This window comes from Aedes aegypti, chromosome 2 (genome assembly GCF_002204515.2).
Source record: "Aedes aegypti strain LVP_AGWG chromosome 2, AaegL5.0 Primary Assembly, whole genome shotgun sequence".
NCBI classification, from domain to species: Eukaryota; Metazoa; Arthropoda; class Insecta; order Diptera; family Culicidae; genus Aedes; species Aedes aegypti.
The window spans coordinates 268987875-269015109 of NC_035108.1; the positions used below are offsets into that span (position 1 = coordinate 268987875).

General features: G+C 36.9%; 1 long non-coding RNA gene across 1 annotated transcript; it reads right to left on the bottom strand.

The window, feature by feature from the left end:
* Nucleotides 1–24814: 24814 nt before the first annotated feature.
* On the bottom strand, nt 24815–26410 carry LOC110676585. The gene is made up of 2 exons (XR_002500537.1): nt 25221–26410; nt 24815–25092 (listed from the first exon to the last, which is right to left on the bottom strand). It is a non-coding gene; the product is annotated as an uncharacterized LOC110676585 (long non-coding RNA).
* Nucleotides 26411–27235: the final 825 nt, after the last annotated feature.

The window sequence follows — 27235 nt, forward strand, 5'->3', positions numbered from 1 at the left end:
GCACTTAGAGTCTTCGAACGTCGGGTGCTTAGGACGATCTTCGGCGGTGTGCAGGAGAACGGTGTGTGGCGGCGAAGGATGAACCACGAGCTCGCCCAACTCTACGGCGAACCCAGTATCCAGAAGGTGGCCAAAGCTGGAAGGATACGATGAGCAGGGCATGTTGCAAGAATGCCGGACAGCAACCCTGCAAAGATGGTGTTCGCTTCGGATCCGGTTGGTACAAGAAGGCGTGGAGCGCAGCGAGCTAGGTGGGCGGATCAAGTGCGTATCGATTTGGCGAGCGTGGGGCAGAACCGAGGATGGAGAGATGCGGCCACGAACCGAGTATTGTGGCGTGAAATTGTTGATTCAGTGTTATCTGTGTAGATGTTAACTAAATAAATGAATGGCCTTCCTTAGTCGACTGGTTAGAGTCCACGGATACAAAGCAAAGCCATGCTGAAGGTGCCTGGGTTCGATTCCCGGTCAGTTCAGGATCTTTTCGTAATGGAATTTCATTGACTTCCCTGGGCATAGAGTATCATCGTACCTGCCACACGATATACGAATGCTAAAAAGGTAACTTTGGCAAAGAAGTCTTTAACTGTAGAAGTGCTCATAAGAACACTAAGCTGAGAAGCAGGCTCTATCCCTGTGCGGACGTCATTCCAAGAAGAAGAAGATGAAGTATCGAAAAAATCGTCGTAAATCTTTTTTGATACATTTTCTCTCAACCTATCGATAAAGAGAATCACCACGGCCATACTGATAAGCGAAAAAATGTGAAATTTTGGTTACTTCCCATCTCATTCAAAAGCATCCCGGAAACCCCAAAATTTCACTGTCGATAGTAAGAAACAAAAAAAGCTAGCAGAAGAAAAAAAAACTTTTCTTTGTTTCTTCTGTTTAATTGCCATGTTACTTGCGATCCAACCGCACTCAACCGTTTCATGAATAATTGAAAGTGTACACAAACAAGCGAAAGCGCAATCTTAATGGGCGAACGCACCTCGATAAGACAATGCGCAAAAATGAGCTGCCGAATGATTCTCAAAGCAAATCATTCGGAGAACGAAGTTTAATGAAAGCCAAGAAAGAACGGTTAATCAGACAAGTAGGTAGCAGCAGAATAATAATCCGGAAAAGTTTACGGTTTAAAATCTCCCAAGCCACGAACTTTGCGGTACATTGAACCGGCTTTGAAGTGTTACGTTGAATTTGATAGCGCATTACACACGCACCGCCCCGACAATGACCGAAAGAAAATACAAACACTTTGATTCGGGTTCCGTTCCATTCATCACCATCAGACGGTTGTGTTGGTCATTTGAACAGTGCAAACAATGTCACAGACAAACAGAACAATTTTCTTCAAAAATCCATCGTCCATTTCAGACTGTAATCATGCGGTGGACACGTTGCATGGCATACGGTTATGTACAATAAGGCCTGCAGAAGGTGCTAGTGTGAAACGTCAAACAAAATCAAAAACACTACGCGCGCCTCTGATTGTAGGGAGTCGATGCCAGTTATGGACCCTTTGCGTTTTATGGATTCCTCACAGAAAAACATAAAATTAACACTCAAAGCAACCTTATTCATATGAAAATTTACCGGGGAAACTTCGATTGCATTATTAGTCAGCAGTTTTTGGCAAAATATTTGGTTTGAGGCGCATAAATACAAATATTTGAACAGTTTTGTAAATGAAACCACACAAGTCAAATTTGTAAACAATCCTATTATGGACCCTCCCGGGGCATTCGGACACCCGTTTTCCAAATGTATATTTCTTTGGGAAAATCGTATGATTTTGTATGTTGCATAGGTGTACTGTGACGTAAAGACATTGAAATTGTTATTAGACTCCACAAAACGTATATCCGCCTGAGATATAATTGCGGAAAGGCGTCGAGAATGAATTTTAGCTACTAAGGGGTCCATTACTAGCATTGACACCCTAAGTTATGCAATAGAAATTTGAAATTTGAAATATTAAGTCTGTTTGCCTGTGGTGTGGGGTTCTGATGCTGTCTGTACTCCAAGTGGATGGATGGTCGTATTGATTTAATGAGTTGCACTTTCCTTCAGATGGAAATAATTTTGTAGTGGATCGTATTCAAATACTTACAATATGAAAGAAGCGATCAGAAGAAAAAATGAGTCATGAGATTTTTAACTGAATTCATAAACGGGACGACTTAATTAAGCAAAGGTTTGAATTCTTTCGCTACCGATAGACATAGTTGACATGGCACTAACAATTGTTATAAAATCCGCAATATCATGCAATTTACTCATTCATGCGTTCTATAGGAAAAGAACGGATTATTTAAATGATGATAGAGTATTGTGCTTATGGAATTTCAAGTTCAAGTTTGAATACAGCGCCGTTGGCATTCACGTCTTACTGAGTCATCTATATAATTAAACTCAACTACACCTGTTGATGTGATCATTTCTCACCCTTCTGAAAGAATCGGTAGCATAATTATCATTGTTGTTCTGATTGACAAGTGACAGTGTATGGTTTATTCATTTCTTCGCATAAGTACTGAATTTATCCAAGAAGTTTCTTGGGATGTAACGCCTCTTCTATCCAAAGAATTTTGATCCTTGTTTAAATCCGAACCTTTGATTTTTCGATGAACCCGTTAGCGAAAGCCAGCGGTGGTAATCCATCTTGGACACCGTCTAGAGAAAAAAACACCTCTTGGAAGGTCACTTCTTCTTTCGTTTAATCACTGAACAAGGTTGCAACCACGAATAAATGGAAGGGTGAATCTCTGAATTCAGTGGGTTTCAAAACTGTCACTAAGCGTGGCAAAATTGGAAGAAAGGACGTTTATCCGGAATGGAAGCTCTCCTTCAAGTGTGAAAAAGTTAATGTTGATAATTGCATCGAAATCAGTTCGATGCTCTAGACAAATTGTTTGAACACCAAATCGAAGCAGTATCTAGCCCAGGCTCTTTGATTCAAGTGAGGAAGCAAAGAGTGCCGCCTATCGTGGTCAGTTGTTCCGAATTTAGGTGATTAAGGAAGGAGATTTTGAACTCCATTAGGGAAATCATGGTCTCCTTCCAAATCGCAAAGAAAGGAGACTGTCGCGTTTTGGAACTATTGAAGATCACGAACTTCTTCTCAAACATCTTGAAGAGAAGAAGCACACATTTTTTGCTTATGACGACAAAACTGATCGTTTATTCAAAGTCGTCTTGAAAGGTCTCTCAAGTGACTATAAGTCACCTGAAGAGATCAAAAATGGAATAAATGATTTACTTGGATTTTCCCCAGTCCAAGTAATCATAATGAAAAAGAGAACCCAATCTGGCATTGTTCGGAAAGGGCTTTCTCAAGTATATTATTTAGTTCACTTTAACAAAAAAGAACTAAATAATATTAGAGCTTTAGAAAAAGCAAAACTTTTGTTTGATGTCCGTGTGACATGGGAACATTTCCAGAAACCTGGAGGAAATTACCAGAACCCCACTCAGTGCCGTCGGTGCCAAAAATGGGGTCATGGTACAAAAAATTGTCGCATGGATGCTAAATGCATGATTTGCGGAGGTTCTTCTCACGCCAAGGACGTCTGTCCAGTGAAGGAAGATACCACCAAGTTCATATGCTCTAATTGCAGGGCTAATCATAAATCAAATTTTTGGAATTACCATTCACGCAAAAGAGTCATTGAGGCTCGTGTCAGGCAGATGAAAGATAATATCCGTTACGATAACGGTCGTTTCCGGAATTTCCCTGGTAGAATATCGAACAATACTCATTTTTCAGTTAACGATCGCTTGATCATGAATCATACCCATCAGGAAGATCATAATCATGCTCATTCACAAACTAATTTTAATCCGTCGGGTAGCCGTTCGAGTCTTTTAATTTCGGAAGTATCTAACCTCGGAAAATCCTTTGTCGATTTCGTTGCAGGTAATTTGAACTCCTCCCCTATTCGTACTATGAGAACCCAATGGTACTACCCATTCTACTTGTTTCAAATGAAAAGGAAAAACCCTTCTGCCACAGGTAACATCTACTCCACCTCTTCATCTACCGAAAATTCTAACGGAAAATTATCAAATGTACCCACTTCAAGTGATATGTCTGCCTTTAATTTTCTAACTGAACAATTGAATCTAATGTTTGATGCAATGTTCAAAGCCACCACTATGACTGAAGCAGTCCAAGTTGGTGTAAAATTTACTAATCAAATTGTTATTGGATAACGTTTTTCTAATGGACCCAATAAAGAATTTTTTAAATACTAGTGGTCCCGGCAAACTTCATTTTTATTTATATAGATAGATTTTAAATTGGACTGCTCGTTCCTCGAATGGTAAAGAGGACGAACTGTTTAATTTTCTTACAGCTAATAACGTGCATATAGCAGTTATGACTGAAAAATATTTAAAACCTGGATCCAAACTTAAAAAAGATCATAACTTTTTTGTTTATCGTAATGATCAACTTAATAAGGCATGTGGAGGAGTTGCACTCATCATTCATAGGCGTATAAAACACCAACTGTTTTCGTCATTTGAAACTAAAATTTTTGAAACTTTAGGTGTTTCTATGGAAACACAGTTTGGTTAATATATTTTCATAGCTGCCTATTTGCCTTTTCAATGCTCTGGACAGCAATTTAATTTGCTCCAATCTGACTTGCGAAAATTGACTCACATTGAGTCAAAATTTTCTGTCATTGGTAACTTTAATGCCAAACATCGGTCATGGAATAATTCTCAAAGTAATTCCAACGGCAGAATTTTATTTCATGAGTGCTCTTCAGGATATTTCTCAATTCAATACCCTGATAGCCCTACGTGTTTTTCTTCTTCTAGAAATCCATCTACGATTGATTTGGTCTTAATTGTCTCCAGTAATCTTTGTAGCCAATTAGTTACTCATGTTGATTTTGATTCTGATCATGTCCCTGTTACGTTTCAAATATCCCATGAAGCGATTCTTAATCCTATCAGCTCCACTTTCAATTATTTTCGAGCCGACTGGAATATATATGAAACATATATTGACTCTAATCTTGATATAGGGTAGGTGTACCAGTTATGGCCATAGTGGTTCCCTATTTCGCCATACGTGATATTTTGAATGCCTTCACATTTTGAAAAATCTTTTGTGTTTTAGCAGTAAAATAAAGGATAAATCTTGATGTTAAAACATTCAAAAAGATTAAAAATGTAAAAGTTATCCAAATTTTGCATATGGCCAAATAGGGAACCACTATGGCCATAACTGGTACACTTTCCCTAAACATATCTTTACAAATAAAACTTGATATTGACAATGCTCTTTTTTTTTATTTGCTGTGTCGTCCGATTTGGACACGACTCTTTTAACAAATTCCATTGTTGAAGCCATGGGCATAGCAATTCCAAAATTTAAATCCATGATTATAGACGATGATTTTAAACTTTCGATCCGTCTTAAAAACGTGAGGAGTAGGACAACAAGGAGAATTTCAACGCACTCGCGATCATGCTATGAAAATTATATAGCAGGATTTGCAGAAAGAAATAGAGAAACGTTTTTCACAATTAAGAAACAAAAATTCTGAAAATAAAACTTCTCAATTGGACCCTGGCTCTAAGCCCTTTTGGAAATGATCTAAAATTTTGAAACAACCTCAGAAACCAATACCGGCATTGAAAGAGGAAATGAATTTATTATTAACTAATTGTGAAAAAGCTCAAAAACTTGCTATGCAGTTTGAATGCGCGCACAATTTAAATTTAGGACTTACTAGCTCAATATAAAATCAAGTTACTTAGGACTTCGAACACATTCTCAATCAAGCGAACGTTTTCATAAATTTCTGGGATGCTGATTTGGAAGAAGTGAGAACTATTATTAAAAAAAATCAAAAATATGAAAGCCCCTGGCGATGGTGGAATTTTCTACATCCTCATCAAGAAACTTCCAGAAAGTAGCTTATCATACTTGCGTGGGGCAGAACCGAGGATGGAGAGATGCGGCCACGAACCTTGTGTTGTGGCGTGAAATTGTTGATTCAGTGTTATCTGTGTAGATGTTAACTAAATAAATGAAATGAATAAATGAGCTTATCATTTTTAGTTGATATATTTAACAAATGTTTTCAATTAGCATATTTTCCTGACAAATGGAAAAATGCTAAGGTAGTTCCAATTTGAAAACCAGACAAAAATCCTGCAGAAGCTTCTAGCTATCGTCCAATCAGTTTGCTTTCCTCCATCAGTAAACTTTTTGAAAAGGTTTGAACAGAATGATGGCCCACATCAACGAAAATTCAATTTTTGCCAATGAACAGTTCGGATTCCGCCATGGACATTCGACCACTCGTCAACTTTTACATGTAACAAATTTAATCCGTTCCAACAAATCTGAAGGCTACTCTACTGGTCTTGCTCGTCTAGACATAGAAAAAGCATTCGACAGTGTTTGGCATGAAGGTTTGATCGTAAAATTAAAAAACTTTAATTTTCCAACATACATTGTTAGAATAATTCAAAGTTATCTGTCCAATCGCACTCTTCAGGTTGATTACCAGGACTTCAGGTCTGAAAGACTTCCTGTAAGAGCTGGTGTTCAACAAGGCAGCATTTTGGGACCAATATTATACATTATTTTCACATCTGACTTACCCGAGTTACCTCAGGGATGTCAAAAATCTTTGTTTGCGGATGACACAGGCCTCGCCACCAAAGGACGAAGCCTGCATGTCATCTGTAGTGGATGGAAAAAAGCTTCAATATTTTATCTCCATGTTTGCAAAAATTGTAAATTTTTCCTGTTGCTGTCAAAAAAACTCAACTTATAATATTCCCACAAAAACCAAATGCTCTTTATTTGAAACCTTCAAGTAGACATGTTGTGACGATTAGAGGGGTTCCAATAAATTGGTCAGATGATGCTAAGTATCTAGGGCTCATGTTAGATAAAAATTTAACTTTCAAAAATCACACTGAGGGCATACAACAAATATGTTAAATATCTCCTATCCACCTATCACAAGGAGAGAGAAACTTTGTCGCAAGAACAAGCCTATGATCTTAAAAAAAAATAGGTTAATCATGTTGTATGCTGCATCAATATGGACTAGCGGCTCCATCCCATTACCCCGAAGGCCATTACCCCGAACGCAACTACCACGAATGAGCCATAACCCCGAATAGTATGAGATACAGAGCAGTAACTTGTTTTGCGGGCAAAAATGTATCTTTAATGAAAACTGGTAATTGATGGCGCGTAAAATTCGTCGGTAAAATGTTCATCATATATTTTCCCTTCTTTTGTAAGTAGCTATAAACAGTGCCTGTTTATCAGCTTGGTGGGCACTTTCGCTGCTCAAGGGTTCACTCACAAATTTCATAACGCCAAATATTGCCATTTTGGACACCTACCCACCCTCTCCTACCACTTTTTGTATGGAAATTCTACATATTGTGTATGGGCTGTAAAATTTTGAGGACAATCTTCCACAAAATTGTTTACCCCTTTCAGCGTTACGGAATTTGTGAATGGGCTTTTAGTGAAATAAGCCTTTTATTGAGATCTATCCTTGTCAATTTACCATTCTTGTACATGTGCCTTTATGCCCAGGGACGTCAAGGACATGTTCAATGCATAAGATTCGCCACCGGAGGAATTCGAACCCATAACCCTCAATATGGTCTTCCTGAGCAGCTGCGTGATCACCGGTATTTGGACTTCTTGGTGGTGTTCATATTTCAATTTTGTTTTTAAACAAATATTATCCTTACTTATGAATATAAGGTTGTGCCATAGCATCACGTTGTTACAGTGATCATTCACGTCATACCTGCAAACATTTCACCACAAATTTACCCTTCTTTCTTTAATTGGCTGTTCTTTCAAGTTTTTGTTGGATAAGCTAGTCACTAATATTTACATATAGCACAGCTTTTTTTCAAAGGAATATATCCTGAAGGCATTCACTAAAGTGAGTCATGCTACAATTCTATTCAAAAAATTTCCTTTTCTTTTATCTTTTTGTATTAAAACAGACAGGATTCTTATGTATTTGCACACCACCAGTCAATAAAAGACTAGTAAACTAGTCATTAAAAGACTAGTAAACTCTTATATTGAACGTCGGTACTCACTTCCTTTACTCATTTCTTGTAGGTGTCGGGCTACTGATTGCCGCTACAGTGAAAACTTTCGTTCGTTTGTGGGACCATCAATTTGAATTTCAATGGGACGACCACAAAAAAATTTTTTTTATTCAATACAATGAAGAAATGATGATGGCTGAAAAGTGGTGAGCAAATATATGAGAATCCTGTCTGTTTTAATACAAAAAGATAAAAGAAAAGGAAAATTTCTGATTAGAATTGTAGCATGATTCACTTTAGTGAATGCCTTCAGGATATATTCTTTTATAAAAAGCCTAATTTTGTGCATATTATAGCTATCTTTTTCATAATAAACCTTTCTTTTCAAAATAGGCTGTTTTTCAGAACATTGCAATGTGGCTGTGAGAATCTCATCAAAATTAGAGGACAAATCCAAACAAAACTTGATATGTAAAAAAAATTGTTGATGAACTAATTATCATCTAATATTTGAAAAATACATTGTTGAGCCAAACTCGTTAAATACTTAAGGAATCGTACAATTATCTCCCAACTCTCTAACTAGAATAAGTCTCAAAATGTTATGCATTCAGGGTAATGTTTTTCGGGGTAATGGCGTTCGGGTTAGTGGCATTTGGGGTAATGGCGTTCGGAGTAGTGTCATAGAGTCTGGACTAGCAGTTGTAATACCAGAAAGAAGCTCTGCAGATGACCCAAAATAAAATTTTGAAGATGATTCTGAAGCTGTCTCTCTTGTACAGTACTACTAAATTCCATAAAATATCCAATGTTGAAACATTGAAACAAAATTCTAATAAAATTTTTTAATAATTTTGGACAAAAATCATTGCAATCTTCTATTGCCAAGATAAAAACTTCATGAATCCTTGGTTTTTATGTAATAAGCCAGTGAATTCAATTTACATATAAAATTTGTGAACTGCTGTGGCAAAGAAAATGTTATGTTTCTTAACAAAATATTAATACTTGCTTGATTTTGTTTACTCAGATAAGGAACTCCTTCATATGAGGAATAATATTATGCTTAAATTGATGTTAATAAAGATATAAAAAACAAGGGGTTTTGAAAAATATATATCATTTTGGCCCGATTCACAGTACTCGAGACATTTCTTATAATTTAATTCCATTCTTGCTTTAACCATTCACTAACAGTGGTTGATGGATTGACTTTTTGCCATCACCACACCATTTGGCTATGCAACCACTCGGCTGATTTGAACACCGGTAGCACACGCGATCTTCAACTCTGCTCGTATTTAGACGGGTCCCAACCAGAAGTTGGTAACATTTGGCAAAACCACCATTTCCATCTCCCCGCCTAGCCAAGAGATCATCGAAGTTGGAAAGCATTAAGATTACAATAGGAAGATAAGCTGGAATTGGCTTTCGGTTCTCCAAATGCTCTCTCGTCTGTTTCTAGTAGATACCCTTTAGGGTGTCCCTGAAAATATCACGGTACAAAAAGTCGTGGTCCTCAATCCCTTTGCTAATTTATGCCATTTTAGTAAAACATACAAACCTTTTTAAAAACGTTTACATGTTCCGCTAGACCGATTTAAAGAAAAGGTAATTTTTGATGAAAATGGCAATTTCTAATTGAAAATTGTCATATTTTGACTATTGTGCAGTTGTTTTTTAGGCCTACTGTTTTTCTAAATTTGCTATGAGTATGTTTGATATTAGTTTTTGAGAATGTTTAATTTTCTTGTCTGTAGATCTTTTCAAATTTATTCAAACAAAAATCGACTTTTCAGGTTATCTTTTATGCCCATTTTTCATGAATTGATCTGGCGGAACCGTTAATCAATTAATAAAGTTGATTTGTTCTACAAAATTGCTATAAATAAGCATATCTGTCATACTAAGGTTTAGTTTTATGACTTTTTGAACATTGATGATCTCAGGGACACCCTAGTACCCATAAACATAGACGAAGATGGACTCGCAAAGTAGGTGACGCACCCCAAAAGTTAGTTTGCGAGCAATTACCGTTGGCCCCAGCAGCAGCAGCATAATGGGAGCGCTTTTTTGTTGCGCCAAACGATTCATTTATTTTCAAATTATCGCGCATTATTTGGCTAGTTTAAGCTTTTTGGAAGGGGGTTATGGGAAGCAGAAACGGTGATGCTGAAAGACAAGTGGCCTACCTGCTGCAACAGTTCTGCGATTGTTAGGTTGATTATGTTCAACCTGCTGCTGAATTAGCAATAAAGTATCAACCGTTTTGTGTAACAATTTGTCGCTGGTAGACAAAACGAGTTGACGATTGTGTTTTTGCATGAAATAAGTGCTTTCAAAATGAGTTCATTTGTAAGTTAATTGTTGTTTGAATCTGTGGAGACAATCCAAGGTCAGTTTGGCTATTGTTCTGGAGAGATAATTTTATGCTTGATTTCTGAACAAAAACCTGCATAAAAAGAACCCCCAATTGTCTGACAGTTATTGACAAGGTCAATACACCCGTCCACTATAATCATTCACAAAGATCCGAATGCCTGATTTGGCTGGCACGGTGTGTCTAAAACTGTTATAAACGAATAAAAAATCCATCAATTCTGAACATACCATTTGAACGATATGGTATGCTATCATCCTACTTGTGATTTTGAAAAGGTTTTATTGAGGAACATTAAAGTATTAGTGGACAAAGATTTGATTTCATGTAAATAAGTAGATAAATACATTTTATATATTTGTCACATTTGGCTTAAGGTGAAGATGAATCGAAGCCAAACCTCAAAATTTTAAAAGCACGGATCTGGAGAACCAAACATCCGTTACAGCTGAAAACTTAATCGAATGGTCACACGCTGGTGGTGACCAATCGATTAAGTTTTCAGCTCAAACGGGTGTTCGGTTCTCCAGATTTGAGATCTTGAAAATTTGAGGTTTGGCTTCGATTTATCTTCACCTTAAATGCCCTCAATGTGATTTTTAAAAGTTAAATTTTTATCTAGCGGGGAAAAATGTCGACGATTTGCTTGCTGGGAAATTTTTACTTCTTTGGAACAAGTTTTTTGACACTTTGCCCTTTCTCTACTGTTCTTCAACCCTTTTGTCATAGATTCTTCAAATTCTAGAAAAGGTTACCATACATTTCGTGAGATACCATATTAGTATGAGTAGAGCTGATGGTCATTATTTTTACAATTTCAGGCACACCGTGGCAACGTTCATGCGCGAACATCCCGATGATTGATTCTAAAATGTTTACATCACCTGTTTGGAGAAGCCCAGCTACCGGTCGTCGCGTCTTTCTGTTGAGTCATCGATTGTTCAAATATTCTAACTGAAACAGCAGCTCGGACGTTTTGCACCATCTCCATCAGGGAAAGGGAAGGCTAGACTTCTAGCTTGCGTAATTCTATCCACATGTGCCCCGAAACTGCACAGCTCACCGTCAAACAACAAGCGGCGTGACCAACTCCTATGGGCAAGCTCAAACAACCTTTCGGAAGGCTTCGGTAGGATTTGTGTGTATGTGACTTGTACTACAGTACACAACTATGGCCGCCACCATCCGTCAACGCCATCGACGAAACGAAAAGTCATTATCTTTAAACAACTAATCAAACATCCGCGCGCACGAATAGACTTAGTAATAGCTGCAGACAGGCCACAACTGTCAAATGAGAAGCTAAGTGGCCTTGGAAAGTACCTTCGCCAGGATTGGGAGGGAACTCGGCCATCAGAGATGGATCTCGCGGAAACATAATCAGATAAGTGCTGCCAAATTTGGAAATGCTGTGTTTGAACTTGATATCTAAAGGTGAATTTTTACTGTGCATGGATACAACATTTTTAGATCCGTGGAAACCTTTAGAACTCTTTCAGAATCAGAGTTGGACCAAAAGTGTAAGCTTTTCGAATCAAAATCTTTGGGATGAATAAATAAAATATAGCTTCGGGATAGATTCTTCTTTTTTCTGGCGTTATTTTACAACTGGGAAAGAGCCTGCGTCTCACCTTATTGCTCTTAAGAGCACTTCCACAGTTATCAACAGAGAGCTTTCTTTGCCGATTGGCCATGTGTATATAATGATATACGAATATGCCCTGAGCAGTCGAGAAAATTTCCTTAACGAAAAAAATCAGCCTGGGGGCACGGTGCGATTCGAATCCACGATCCTCAGCTTGCTATTGCTTAATAGCGACGCGTTTACCTTACCTTCACAAAAATGGAATAATCTTAGAGTTTCTCTTGCTCATATACCATTAGTTTTTCACTGGTAAGTAGCAGAAATTGAGAAATACTTTATTAAAAAATCAGCATGAAAGCTATCACTTTGTTAATATTCTGTTTTGCTGGATCAGTATTTTGCTAAAGAGTTTGCCAGATTTGCAGTACAAAAAAAAATCAGCAAACTTTGCTGATTTATGCAAATAAAAAAAAAGAGTTATAGAAAATTGACAGAATCTCTCACGTATCGCTCTCTGTAACTATCATAATATGCAGCTCATTATGAGAGACTGTGTATCGTATGCTGCTACAACCTTGATCATATCAGGGGGAAGATGAAGCTATATCCTTCCTCTTAACGATGCCACTAAGTTTGCTATGTGTTCCAACAGAAAGATGAGACATATCACGTGAAGAAATACCTAAGATTTATCATAAATGAGCTTTTTCGCAAACTGTTAAGCTGGCTGGCGTACGAGGGGTCCACCAATTTGAGAAAACCGAAAGGACCACCCTTAAGTTTTAGCATATACTAGCGATCAGTGACATAAAATTGGAATTTTAAGGATGGGTGCCGATGGCGACCTGTTTTCAGAGAGAATTGCTTAATTTCCAACTTATGAGCTGCGATCACAATTAGGGAAGATTTTCCCTGAAATTTGTATTAGGGTAGTCGTACCAATAGTGGAGGTACTAAGCACGGTAGAACTTTATTTAACCGCCTAAATTCAAGAAGCGCAATTAATGTACATGTTATAGTTATAACTGGAAGTAATGACCATTTACTAAATGAGAAAATTGATTTCATCGCAGTAACCATCGGCATGTCAGTGAAAAATAATACCTCAACTATTGGTACACTGTTCCTTTAGTTGAGGTAAATTTTTAATTCGTGTTCCTATAGTTGCAGTATCCGTTGTTTTCTAATAGGATCCTTCACTATAGGAACACTTAACCGCAACTTTTGGTACAAGTAAAAACAGTTTTAGCAATATTAGTGATGTTTCATCAGTTTTAAAGTAATTTGAACGCTCTCAACTATTCCGCGTATCAACAAGCCAATACGTCGATTAGCAGTATCGGGTCTGTGGCTAATGTAATAAAATCAGTGAAAACGGCAATACCGCAACTATAGGAACACCCACAACTAAGGGAACACTTACCCTAAGAGTTTTAAAATCTGACTTCTACAAAGTTAATGTACTAGTTGAGCCGTTCCGTAGTGTTAATCAAAATTGGGATTGTTCACATTTTCATAATAATGACATAGCCACTCTCCACTATGAAAATGAAACTATGAAGAGCAGGAAGGGGGTATTATTATTTCTTATATACATTATTTTTTATTGTCATAAAAATGGGTCCAAAATTGAGAATTGAATGGTTTTTCGTAATTAATGGACAGCTAAGTAAAGCAAAAATTGTCTTCCACAAAATCTTAAATCTAGGGTGATCCACAATATCACAACAAATAATATGACCGTAATTCTTATTTGCAAAAATCCACCAATTCAAATGCACAAATTGACTTACCCAAGTAATCACTAGCCCGCTAATTCACCTTTTTGGCCTTATAAGGCTATTATACGGCTAATATAGGGCATGTCAGCTGTATAATAGCACTTTATTAGCACGCAGGGTGAGTTGAAGTGCTATTTGGTTACTTGGGTATTAATCCAAAAAATAGGTTTTTCAACTCTAGTTTTAAAACTTTCATAGCTTTAAAAACGCAAACTATCATGCAAAAATATTTTTGGTATCTAGTTTGCACAAAAATTTACTGAAGTTTATTTTTATTGAAAACTATTGCCAAATTTTATACAGCTAACTCGCCCTTACTCGATATTTCGTATCCCGATATCGAGAACCATAGAAAAAGTTGGTTTTCATGGCTACCTCGATGGATTCTTGGATCGCATTTACACTGGTTTTGTGTTCTGTAACTCGATAATTCCCTAACTCTATGGTCGCTTCAATATCGAGTTATCTTTATATAACAGCTGGGGGTTGCGAACTGGAAATCAAAAAGCAGCCAGGCTGCTGTCAAACTAAAATTTTCGTAAAATTGATAGTCATAGCTTCATTACGCTAAAAACTAAAATACATTTGAAATAACACTTTTCACGGAACATTCTACTAGGTCCTAATTAATCGCCAATCGTTAAAAACTTTTAGAAATATGTTTTTTACTAATGTACGGTCAGAATCATTTTGATCATTATTATTACGATATTTATTGGATTCATTGTCCGCGTTAAATTGGGGAATTTTTGGAAATGTCTTTCAAGCGTGCTCTTTGAAAATGGTTTCATGCGAGAAAAAACAACGGTAATCACCAAAATGTTCGAGTCCATATACAATTTCAATTCATTGATTTCACACAAACACGTCGTATCTCATACACGATTTCAACTGTGAAACAATCATGGAAATCAGATGACCCGTTCTCGCCATTTCGTGACATACAAACACCATTCCGCTTTTATCTTTATAGTAAGAGATTGAAGATAAAAAATTAATTATAAAAATATGTTCTATCTTTACAAAACCATCGAAAAATTAATTTGTTATATTTGCTCCAATCAGAAATATTCGCTTTAGAATCAGGCGTGTTTTTGCAATACAAACTTTAATAACTCCCAAAAAGGAAAAAAACCGCGAGTTCCTTAAAACACCAGATAACGTGTTTTAAAGCTTCAAACGTAGTTACTAGACAACCGTTTTAATCTATATTAGGTACTTAAGTATTACCTCGATGAAGTACAATTCTATTCTATTCTTCTTGGCATTAACGTCCTCACTTGGACAGAGCCTGCTTCTCAGCTTAGTGTTCTTATGAGCACTTCCACAGTTATTAACTGAGAGCTTTCTTTGCCAAAGTTGCCATTTTTCGCATTCGTTTATCGTGTGGCAGGTACGAAGATACTCTATGTCCAGGGAAGTCAAGGAAATTTCCATTACGAAAAGATCCTGGACCGACCGGGAATCGAACCCAGACACCTTCAGCATGGCTTTGCTTTGTAGCCGCGGACTCTTTAGCATTATCGAGCATACAAATCACTTATTTTTTGAATGGTGGTTGAAAATAGTGATTCCGCAACATAAATATTTAATTTAAAACAAATTAGAATGTGTGGAATTTTCATGATTTTTATTTTGGACACTTTCTGATTCTTGCCTTATACCGTGGTGAATCAAAATCCGGACACTCTGGTAAGATTTATTAATTAGGAGTAAAATTTAACGTTAATATGTATGGTTTTACACAATTGTACTGTTAACTCTGCTGATCCTTCCACTATCATTTGTAATCTAGTATCATTGTCAGATAATTAATAAAAATAAAAGCAAAAATCTTCCCCACATAGACGTTATTGCTAGTTATTGTTCATTTTTACAAAACTGCGACGAACGAACCACAACATTCAGTAAGCTAAAACGTGCTTAAGACAAAATTGGTAATAGAGTAAGTTGGGACAAAAGTTCGACCTCAGTGGTATAATCAAACTTTCCAGAAAAACAATACCAGTTGAAACTAAATAAATACCATACAGTGAAACTTCAACATATAGGCTATAATTTTTCCTTACAAACTTGTGTACAAATATTTACTATTTTTAAGTTAAAATAGTTTCAAAATTGATTGTCTTTACGTGAAGATGCATCGAAGCCAAACCTCGAATTTTCAAGAGCACAAATCTAGAGAACCAGACAACCGTTTGTGCTGAAAATGCCACTCACTAGTCACTCGATTAGATTTTCAGCACGAACGGTTGTCAGGTTCTCTAGATTGGTGCTCTTGAAAATTCGAGGTTTGGCTTCGACGCATCTTCACCTTAAACGAACTTTTGCTCCAACGGTGGGGCAAGAGTTCGAATCAAGTGTGGGGCGAAAGTTCGCTGGCTAAAACACAAAATATCGATACTTGTATGACAGGTATACTATTCGTATAGTTATGTTTGCAGAAGAGTACACACTAAATTTTCGCACGATCCAAATGTCGTGGATTTTAGGCAATTTGATTTTTTTTCCGTGAGTTTAAACATGGGTCGAACTTTTGCCCCGCTGATTCAAACATTTTCCCCACTATGGGCCAAACATTGTTTCCAAGCATTTATGCAAAAACTAATACACCTCAATGCGTCCTTATGATAGGCCTAGAAACACTCTCACTTAACATAATGAAAAAGATTTTATCTTTATTTGGTTCCATGCAACGAAAGTTTGATCAAAAATTACAATATTCACTTCGAAAAACAACAAATAGCCATAACTTTTTCCAATCTCATCCGCTTCTCATGATATTTGGAGTTTAAGTCTCTACTTGAAGAGCATTCGTATCACCATGACATTAAAAAGAATTGTTTTGAATTGAGCTAGGAATCTTGAAAAGAAACTCTTGCCCCACTCGAACTTTTGCCTCACTCTACTCTAAATTAACTACTATTCATAAATTAAAAAAAAAAATGCTGAGAGACTAACAAAGTTGTTCAAACTTTATGGGGCATCATATTTCAAAATTAGAAAATTCAGATTTTCAGTCATTTGCGTTACTTCTGAATCTCACTATTCTTGGTTCAAACTTGTAGTATTCTCTTTTTTGTGTTTTTAATCTAGATGGTCAAATGAATTTAAAATTTTAAGGACTTTAGGGCGCGGCCTAGCTCAGATTCACTAGAGTCACAAATCAGGGTTAGAAGAAACTAAAAATACAGGTATGTTCCGTTCTTGTCACATTCCGATTTCTTCAACAGATTATTCCGTTTTCATCAACATAATATAAAATAAGTTTTGAACACCTGTGATACATGATAGTTGTCAAGTTCTTTGTCATTCAATGAGGCTTGACTTCTTCTTGTCTTCTAATCAATAAAAGTTTTCAAACTTATCATGGGCTGTTGAACAAGATTGATGCTTCTTTCAACAGTTGAAAGTTGCGCTGGTCACGCCCTATTGACAACTGGAAATTGTGATTAGTTGAATACGTATCTATTACATATCCGCCCAGCAAATGAAAAAAAAGTACTAAATGTTTCTGGTTCCAATGGAATCATCTACAAGCCTAGTTTTTTGAGAATCATTTGAAGTTTTGTAAATGTCCACCAATTCGAAATTATTTCGGTGGGTTACTGGATCAAATTGGGTAAAAATGACCCAGATTTTCATCTAAATTTACCCAGCTAATTGGTTTAGTTCTGCTACCAAATCAACTTGTTTTTATAGTTTCCATTACGAATGTCATTGTAAAACTAAATTAGACAATTGGACCAACTTTGGTCTAGAGCAGTGGTCCTCAATCAAACTGGTTTTTGGCCCACACAACCAACACAACCAAATTGCACTCAGAACATGGCGCGGACCACAAGATGTAAAGGAATTATAGAAACCTACACTCCCGTCTAAAAGTTTGGAGTAACCTCCAAAACTACTTTCAAAAGTATATGGACAAACACTTTACACGTCTCTTTGAAACTCTCTATGGCTCATTCCAAATACAATACGTGGATTTTAATTAGCGACCAATAAGACTATTTTTTAGAATTTTTCCTACTATATTTTCACTTGATTTAGTGTAATAACTAATTACACTGAAAAACATGACTTATTTTCTTAGAATTGGATCGACCGAAATTTTGAATCAATGTGGCATTAGAATCGCAATCTTATTTAAATAGTAGGTTTTAATCTTACTTTGAGTCATTCAAGTTTGGGGTTAAAGAGGGACATTAGCATAATATGAACTATTGAAACGTGTAATGAGAAATCCTTAGCATCAGCAAACCAAAAACTTCAGCGCAATTATGTAATAAAAATACATTGACTAAGATAAAATATTTTCTTTTCAATACTTTGAAAAAACAAATGCGCTCAAAGAAGAGTCATACTGGAACGTATATAACGAATATATCAAAAGTTGAAGACATTTTGGGTTCTCAGGTAAAAACTCCAGAAACAATAAATTGAATCAATTTTCCTTAGTTTCTCGATAATCAGTACTTGAATGATTATGGGAAACACAATGGAATGAAGAACATTTAAAGATCAATTGAATAGCCCACTACAGAAAAATGATTGTTAAATCTTATGAAGAATAAATATAGTCTCATGCGCGCCGCACTAATCCAATATTCTGAATCGCTCTGCGGGCCTGCAAGCCGCAGTTTGGAGACCACTGGGCTAGAATAATTTTTCGTTTTTTTTTGTCAGATATTTTTGAAACCACTAAATGTTGAGGGAAAGGAAGTTGGGTTCAATGTTACTCAATCTGAATTAGTGACCCACCGAAATAACTCTGATTGGTTGACAGTTCCAAAACTTCCAATGGGAAAAAACTAGATATCCAGGTGAGTTCATTGGAGATAAAACAGGGGAAATCTGTCAAAAAAAAAAAAAAAAACAAAAAAAAGGCAGTATTTTGAACTTTCTCCATTTCGTGGGCGGTTTAAGAGAGCTTCAGAGACCTATTTAGAATCAGTTTAACTCAACAAAACACTAGAACTTTAGTTTAGTGTGAGCCTATTTGTGATCTAACGCAAAGCTAAAAGGCAAAGGTGGCGCTGTTATAGAGTGGCGATTCGTGCATTCCAGTCGAAGTTGGTATTGCTGTGTGCGTTTGAAACGCAAATTTCAAATGCGGGAACCCCAAATGCGGTAATATTTCACACAAGGAAGGTGGAGTCAACGATTGATTTTCTTTGCTAGGTTGATGGTGATGGTTGCTAAGTATCCTTTGATTACTTTGTGTAACCGCATTTGAAGCTCACCTAGACAAGATTTGCACGTCAGACGCAAACAGCAATAGTGATAACTTTATGGGAAAAATCAAAGAAGATTTTGGTTATTCCAAGCACAGGAATTTGCAAAAACAGCAAGCAAAAACAGCTCTCAGTTGAAAACTGCGGAAGTGTTTATAAGAACACTTAGCTGAGAAGAAGGTATTTTCTAAGTTAGGATGTAAAGTCATAAATAAGAAGGAAAAGGAGAAGAGAAAAAATAAATTTGTTCTTGTTGAATCATTCTTGAAAAAAAAAGCAAAACACCATGATCGACTTGAACCACATCCTTGTTCGCTATTTTTTACAAAAATGACCCATCTCATGGTGCAAAGTACATTTTTGTGATTTTAGTTTAAATATTTTATGTTACATTTATTGATATTCTGGCCCGAAAATCTTAAACTGTTTATGATTTATCGCAGAATCATATTGATTGATTGGAGTCTGCAATCAACTTCCATAACGAATCTATACACGGGGAAAAATGCGGCACTACAAACAAGGAAAAAGAGTATGATTTCGGGAGGAACGTGTATTTTAATGTTATGAAAACACACTATGACCTAAAGTCATGAAATCATGAATCATTTTACCGTAACGCCAGCAGTGCGTTACTTTTAAACTGTTTCGCGAAGAAAAGTGTCAATTTAAATCATGAAATCATGAAGCATGTAGGCTGGAACCATGAATTAAATTCATAAAACCATAAGCACTATATGGATTTTGTTACCTGTCATTTATGATTCTTATTTTTGATATGAAAAGTGGCAATTTTGGTCATGCAATCCCCAGACAACCAAAATGTATGTATAACGAAATCACTTGGAGGCTTTGTATGTGCAACATTTCACTTATAAGATGTCGTGAAATGGCCTTCTACGTACAAAAATGGAGGCGATATGCGTGCATATATTATGTGATGAATAATAACATACAATGCGAGTGTATAAATTGTCTACCGAACTAACCTGTGATCTTATGCGACTTAACTTATAATAACAAAAGTTGATTTGACAGCTATGGATTGATTCGACTAAATTTGTACGAGTGTACGGGACGAAACAAAATTTACAAATGAACTCAGAAAAAAAGTGTTTTATGCGAGGAAGCTCATCAATCTGACGAGTTTATTCACGGTGTTTTGCGGGTTTGATGTAATTAGTATGAATAAACGAGTTGTAACGTGAACTTTCATGCGATTTCTGGTTGTCTGGGTCATGAAGCAGGATCTAAAATCATGAATACAGTTCATGAAAACGTAAGCACTATTCATGAATTTAGATACCTGTCATTTTTGATTCCGATTTTGTTGCTCAAAAGTTGCAAGTTGAATCATGAATTCATGAACAGAGTGGCCACCAAATACCCGTTTTGAAATTCCCGCTTTTTTCCAGGTTTTCCCGGTATAATTTTCAAAATTTTCCTAGTTTTTAATTGAGGGGCCCAAACGTAAAGAAGTGACATTTTGGTCGGTTGTTGTGTTGAATATACTAAAAATGTTACTGTTTTCAAGCTTTGCAACGGTATTTTTAGGTTATTTTTCCGCCTAATGAAAAAAAAACTATATAAGTCGTAGAAAATTGACTTGTTCTTTGGCTCCTATAAAATTTTATAGAATGAGAAATTACAGAACAAAAAAAACTTAAATGTCGATTTTCTCAAAACTAGGTTTTGGTTACTAATCTTTGCTTCTAACCTCCTTAATTGTGCTAATACTACGGTTTATATTCTTGGCATTTTTGATTCACTTCGACAGGGTTTTGTTTAAAAGCTACCGAGCCCATATCTACCGACAATAAGCCCCTTTTGTACATCTTACAATCCCAATTAAATGTTATTAAATAAAATAAAAATCTTTTGATTTTTTTCTTCTTAAAAATGAAGAAATTGCTAAAGCAAATAAGTTTAAGATAAGGATGAAACACAGCCACACAAGTTGAAGCATGTATCTGATCTTACTCATTAAACTCTTAAGCTAGGTATGCTGTTTAGCACAAGTAAAAATATCTGCGGCAGAAATGGTCAAGAAATTTTCTACAGTGTGCTCCATTTGAATTGACATTTCTGTTCAACTGCGTACTGTGATCAAAGAAAAATGCTTTTCTTGCAAGAAATTTCCCACGCATCGAGATAGGTGTTTACTTTTCTGTTGAAGTGCATACTTCCCATTAGTCGATTATGACTAATGACCAGGCGTTGCAGAATTCGCTCTCATTTGAGAATGAAGCACGATCAAAGCAAGCAAAGAAAAACATCCCATCTGTTGCGGTCCACGATCGTCATTGTATCGCAAGGTGTAACAAGTCTGATAAATGGAAGCAGCGAGCGAGAGCCCCAACGAGAGAGCGATGATAAAATCCCTTTTTCTCGCTTGTTTACCGTTGGGGATAGGTATTTTTCTTTACTGGCACGATAAACAATCCACGAACTTCCAATAACTACAGTTTCCCCCAGGCTTGGAGCATGTTCAGAGGGGTTTTATCATGCACTACTATCCCCCCAATCTGATCAAACTTGTAGCAGTATACGATAAACAGTCTCTCATAATGTGCAGCATGTTATGATAGTTACAGAGAGCGATACGTGAGAGATTCTCTCAATTTTCTCAGGATTCAATCCCTGCTAATGACACATTATTTAGAAGCTCTTATGAAAAGAGGATTGTTTTCAAAAAATATTCGGATTTATTATTTTAATGTTCAGTGACAAAAAATTAATCCAACATGTTTGAGTTTAAAAACTCTGATCTAAACTTCGAATCAGATAATTTAGAGAAAAATTCAAGCCCTGATAGTGCAAAAAAAATACATGAATTATTTCGAAACATTAAGCCAATAAGTAAAGTGAAACATTTCTAAGAAGTAAAGTGTACCAAAGTAGACTCTTTTTGCAAGAAATTCAATCATTAATGTTTGAAAGTTATTTTTTACAAAATGACAGTTGCTTAATGACAATATCATCAACCATAACAACTTTCTACAACTTAAGTTTGATGGTTTGTACATTTAGAGCTTGAAGATGTTCGTTCAAAATGATTTTCCCGGTGATCATCTCAAATTCCCGGTTTTCATGATGGATTTGAATTCTCGTCTTTTTCCCGCTTTTCCCGTTTTTCCCGGTTTGGTGGCCACCCTGCATGAAGCAGGATAGTGGAATCAAAACCTTAGTTCATGAAAACAATAATCATACGTCAATCAAGGTTCCAGTTTATATTTGTCATAGAGGTAAACATATAACATGAATGTTGTAATCGTTTCGGCCTTTGCGTCGAATGTTTCGGAAAAAACAGCGTGTCGGATTATTCTTTGGGCCACCAGCCCTTTACCCAGGGGAGTTAACCGCATCACAGAAGAAGAATAAAACGTGAAAAACATTTAAAAAATGTCAACCATAACGAGTTCCACCAAGAATGCCACGTCTCTAGCAGGAACGCGATCATCCAGTGCTTAAGTTTGTACGCAAAATGTTTTTTCAAACATCAATTTAATTAGCAATTTGTTCCGGAGCTCACAACATCGTTTGGGATTGAGACACTTCTTCACTCTGCGGAGGTAGAAATTGGAACTGGAACATCCTGCTTGTGTGAATCATTCTATCGTAGGACGTGGGAGAACGTATCATACTGTACAGTTAAAATTTCCGATAAGCTTGTCAAGCAATATGTTCGCTGGATCATGAAACAATTTGGAACCATTTTCACACACACAAATTATTTTGTTTTTAATTTCACTCGAAAACACTATCGAACGCAAAAGACACTTTGAATAAGATGAAAAAAGTGACAGTTAGATTTGTGTAATGCCCGGAGCACACAAATTCTTGAAAAATATTCATTCTTTCATTACCGTAATCCGGGGTATCATTGATCAGCGGGGTAACATTGATCGGAATGACTCATCATGTAAAAAGTTCGTATCATCATTTATTGATGGAACATTTTCAAATCATGAATGGTGCTTCTTTTACTTATATTCATGGGCTATTGAAAGTGAACATTTTTGCGAAAATTGCGTTTACCTTACGCGTAAATTTGTCAACTTTTCGAAACAATGATTTCAATGGGTAAGGATGACACTACCGAAGATTCATGTCTCACATTCGTTCTGCAAACGATATGAGCAAGGAAAATGCGGTTCTTACTAAAAATGGCATCGCTGAAAACGAATCCGTTGTCAAAACTTTCATAAGTATGCTCAATTAGGCAACATTAACGAATTACTGTTAAGAACATAGAAATCCCTTAGGAAATTGCCTAACTTTAGGCGTATTCCGTGGTTCGAGGTGTTTTTAATTTTAAAATAATTCAAAAAGTAAACGATTTGTAAGCGTTTGGCCTTCATATTCGGCTTGGGGGGCCATGGTTTAAGTAAGTAACGTCATTTTCAATATTACCGAACGTTGTTTACATAGGTGATCAATGTTACCCCATATCAGCTAAATCAAAAAATCGCTTAAAACATTTTTTTAAACATCCTTAATTCTTTCAAAAAGCAAAATACAATATGCAGTCACGAGCTATGGGTGGCAGTACTTGTTTTAAAAATATAAAATTTGCAACATTTGCATTTGGAAATGGAATACTTAAGATATATTCAAAAAAATGATCAATGTTACCCCGGATTACGGTACTTGTATTCATGAAATCATGAGACATAAAAAATTATGATTTCATGACTTTTTGTTCGTGAATCCGGCAACGGATTTTTTTCCCATTCGTACACTATCTAATTGCTCATCACAGTCCCTAAACATTAGGAATGTGCATTTATATGATGGAAATGTGTATTATTACCCCGGATTACGGTACTTGTATTCATGAAATCATGAGACATAAAAAATTATGATTTCATGACTTTTTGTTCGTGAATCCGGCAACGGATTTTTTTCCCATTCGTACACTATCTAATTGCTCATCACAGTCCCTAAACATTAGGAATGTGCATTTATATGATGGAAATGTGTATTATTTTGTTAAAACTGAAATTTTATGTTAAGATTTGTAAAACATTTTGTCTTAAAAAAATTATTCCGTTTTTGACAACTGAAAATTGTCGAACGTGTTTCTAAAAACGGAACATACCTCTAATTCATTTGCGCGTTTGGCCAAAAGTTGAGTCTTGGTAAAAATAAATTTAAGCTCATAGGATTTTTAGAGAATCTTTGTGGATGCCTTCAAATTTTATATTTTTTATTATGAGATTTTGCTTACGAAAATTAAAAAAGACAAGGAGACTAAAACAAACAAAAAAATTGTATCGGCCTCTAGTGAAAATGAAATAAAAAACTAATTAAATATAATTATACAGAATAATTGTTGATTTGTATTCATAAAAATAGTCTAATTTTAGCTGAAAATTTCATTTAACATTCGAGTGTAGAAGTTAGGGGCGGTCCATTAATTACGTATGACATTTTTCGAGCCCACTCCCCCCATGGTAACATTTTTGGGGTGAAAATTAAAAATAAATTGTATGGTGCGTAAGAAATCTGAGACCCCCTCCCCCCATAAATCCTTACATAATTAATGGATAGCCCCTTATTGCAATCCTTCTAAACATATGTGCTTCCTGGACAATCATGTCCGAATACTATGCAACAATTAGGTATCCCCAATCAACTTCATCATGCCGATCCGAAGCCTGACCAAAGGAAAGCGTTTGAATCGCACGTACCGTACCCGGCATTAATGCAACGGCGTGGTAATTTGGATCCATAAACACCATAATTGAAGCTGCATCTTACCTCTCTGCTGCTGCTGCTACTACTAGGTACTCGGAATGCTGCTGCTCAGACCGCGTCGAATTGATCGTTGACAGGCACACCTGAATCGAGCTCTGCACTGAACAAGTCTACGTTATCCAATCCAAGCAGCCCCCGGAATGGTGCACTGTTGAGTGTGATAGTCCAAAATAAGCCTAGTTTAATAAATTGGGCACAAACAACAGAGTCGAGTTGATTCGAGTTTGCCTTTTTCTTCACTTTTATTTTCGCGCGCCACTGACGATGGGCGACTGAGACTGACCACGGCTGCGGGTGGAGGAAAATATGTGTGCACTGATGTATATAATTCAATAAATTCAAAATATAATCAAAGTGAAACTCCCTTTTTGCTCAAGCTTAGCTTGCAGATCAACACCCGGGCACAAAACACTTACACCGGAATCCGGGCAGCACTTTTCTTCCTTCCAATTTTGCTTCAAGACACCTCTACGCGAACGGGTTCAGTCGATTGTGACCAGAAATAAAAACTTTTAGTTGCTGTTTAGGTATGGTTTTGTATTGAATAATTGAAACCGATCGTAATAAACGCTGCGCGAGAGACGGTCGTTTGAATTCATACAAGACTAACTTCCACCAGAGGATTAGATAACTTCTCACTTGGTTCACTTTGTTGTTTAATGTCAACTTGATCCACACATAAACCGGAGTGTTAACTTTTGGAACTAAAGGTGACCTTTCGTTTAACAGCGACACGAATATCGAAATTGAATTACAATTCTCAAAGCTCCAAGCCGCTTCTTTTGTTGCTATCACGCCAACGCTTCTGGATATCCATACGGGAATTGCTATTGGTGGGTCGTGCGATTGGTAACGGTGTCTTTCTCTTCAGTACAATCCCACTGGAGCAACACCACGCCACATTCGTTCCACCATAAACACACATACAACTCGTATGGCCAAGTACAAATTCCGTATGTTTTCGCCTTTGCACCTTTTCCTGCTTCTTTGGCACAAGAAGTTCAAAGCATGGACCAAATCTCTTCGTTCTCGTTTGCCTCCGGCTGAACTCGGAACCACTATAAAATATCCACCTTTTCACCGCACCGGATTCTGACGGGCGACGACTTAAATTCTTCTTTCCAGTTTCTCCCTACTTGACCGGACAGACCACTGGGCCAGGATTAACACGTATCACTCAAGACCTTAGCGCGTTCTGTCTTGTATTTCCGAATTAATACCCTGCCATTCTGCGAAAAGCCATCAAATTTTCGATTTCCCCATAAACTTGCAATTCCTAACGTTTTCTTCCTTCTTCGGAGCACCACCAACCATTAAAATTCATTAGCTACCAAGATCTTCCAATTTCCCAAGGAACAACGAAAGAAACAACGTCCGAACCGCACAGTGCCTCTGTATCTGCCGAAAATCACGTTCAACAACAGTATCCATCTGATTGCACGATAAAGAGTTCACCAACAACACTGGCCGCTGCTTACCGCCACCTATACGCTGAACTCTACGGGGAACAACGAAACTCACGCGATTCAACGCGACGACGACCACGATGAGGAGAGAAAACACACGTCCAGCTTCGATAGCGCCTCGATGCGAAATAAACGGAACGGCAACTGGACGAGAGGTTGAGCTGAGCTGCTGAGTGCCCCCGAGCTGTGTGTGATTGGTTTCGGATTGCGATCGCGAGTGAGTGCCGTTTGCATGGCAAAATTTGCAGAGTTGAGCAGAACATTGCAGTATGCACACCAATAACCTAGACATGGGGCAGCGTTGTTTGCACGATCGCAGAAATACTACCTACCTTCAACCATACACTTCAGCTTATTGCAAAAGCTTTTGAGCCATGATTTGCGGTTGAGATACTGAGAGATGCAGCGAGGTTGAGCACACATTGCGATTCACAAAAGCTTTGGATGCACAAATTGTGCGATGTGTGTTGTTCGATGTGCGAATGGATTGAGTATATTGCCATGCAGATTTTACTGTATGAAATACTTGACATCTAAATTAATCTTTCTAAACCATTAATCCTAAAATCCCGAGGTTTCATTAGGATTAGTCATTACTTATATTATCTGATCAGGGGTGCATTCAGAGGTTGGGGTTGGTTTGGGGGTCAACTTCCCAAAATCACGTTCATAACTGGTTAACATTTTCACGTAGAATTAATTTGTAAATATTTTAATACCCTTTAACAAGACCCCTCCACCCCTTGATGTACCATCCGAGACATGGTTGATCTTTCAGTTGGCTCAGTATTAAGCCTTCTTCTTCTTCTTTCTGGCGTTACGTCCTCACTGGGACAGAGCCTGCTTTCTCAGCTTAGTGTTCTTATGAGCACTTCCACAGTTATTAACTGAGAGCTTACTTTGCCAATGACCATTTTTGCATGTGTATATTCGTGTGGCAGGTACGAAGATACTCTATGCCCTGG